Genomic DNA, 1,445 nt, shown 5'->3' with positions numbered 1-1,445 from the left:
ATTTATGGTTATAAGCCACGGAGATTTGGAGAGAGTTATCTGTTACACACCATTATTGTAGTAAAAGGTGACTAATATGGGCAAGTTCTATACTTACTCCCATTTTTCAAATGAGGAAATTCAGGTACAGAGAAGCTAAGTGACTTACCAAGGTTACATAGCTATCTTAGCGGAGAAGCTAGAATTTAAACCAAGCAATAAAATTCTAAAACAGTGCCCTTAAGTCCTGTTTTATATTGCATATTCAGTGTTTAAGATAAATACTGTAATTTCATTCTATGTGAAATACATTACTTATTATTTTTTTTTTTTGGTTGTCAAATGATTCTTTATTGAAATATTTTCCTTTGTAGTTCTTAACTGGCTGGGCATTCCACTGTACCATTACTGATGTCATTTATGATGTCATGAGAGTGGTGGCCACCAACATTGCAGCCTACAGATTAGGCAGTCCCCAGGATCTCTTTAATGGTTCCAGAGAGTTCTCCAGCTAAAAACTGGTGCCACATCTGTCAATCAATGTTGACAATGTCATCAAAAGTGGTATTTCTGCTGTGCTTAATGTCTTTCTGCTACTTTCTGTCTGTTGGCAGTTCCTTGAGGGCTTTGATAATCAGGGCAGAGGCAGAAGGTACCACTTCAATATGGGCCTGTCTGTTCTGAATGGTCGGTTTCACTGTAATCCTCAGACCCTTCCAATCACTGGTGGCCTTGGTGATGTCATCACCAACCTTGTTTGGAGACAGACCCAGGGGACCGATATTTGGGGCCAGGGCAGATGTGGCTCCAACTTCCCCACTGGTGTGCCTCAGGTACATGGCTTGGGTCTCATTGGGGACAAACTTAGGCAGCATGGTGGAGGTGGCTGGTGTCCGGTGAACCTGGATTCGGGATGACCGAAGTCTGTTGCACCTTCACCTTCTCTGAGTCAAAAGCCAAAGAAGCTGAAGTGCACAACTTCTATGTGTTAAGAGATCTTTGAATTCCACCTCAAACCAAGATTCAGTTATTTTATTTCCCAGGTCTTTTTAAGCATTCTTAGTGTCTATGAATGGGCCAACATTTAACGTATGATTTATGTAAATATTATAACCAAAGAAATGACACTAAAATATTCAATCATTAGTTCAGGATGTATGTACATTATTTCCATTTTCAAGGGATAATGAGTTATTATGGAAAAACACCTGATTTTCTTATCAATGGAAAACTTGGGGCAACTCCAACTTTAAGAGAGATGAGGAACAGATGAGAACAGGCATATGTCTAAGTCTATGTGCTTTAAGAGATTTAAGCCATTTAAAGAAAGATATATAACTGAGGAGCTGTACCTTGCATTTAATTAAACCTTTAAATTAAATAATTATAATACTCTCTTTTTAATTTTCAAGAGTAGCAATCACAAAAACCTTTCCTCTTATTATTTCACTCTCACAATCAAATTT

General features: G+C 38.1%; 1 pseudogene; it reads right to left on the bottom strand.

The window, feature by feature from the left end:
- Positions 1–356: 356 nt before the first annotated feature.
- On the bottom strand, positions 357–920 carry LOC113258173 (60S ribosomal protein L12-like; annotated as a pseudogene).
- Between the last annotated feature and the right edge of the window lie 525 nt (positions 921–1,445).

Source organism: Ursus arctos, unplaced genomic scaffold (genome assembly GCF_023065955.2).
Source record: "Ursus arctos isolate Adak ecotype North America unplaced genomic scaffold, UrsArc2.0 scaffold_16, whole genome shotgun sequence".
Lineage (NCBI taxonomy): Eukaryota > Metazoa > Chordata > Mammalia > Carnivora > Ursidae > Ursus > Ursus arctos.
Note: the sequence above shows the minus strand (reverse complement) of the source record. Positions and strands in the feature narration are given on the sequence as shown.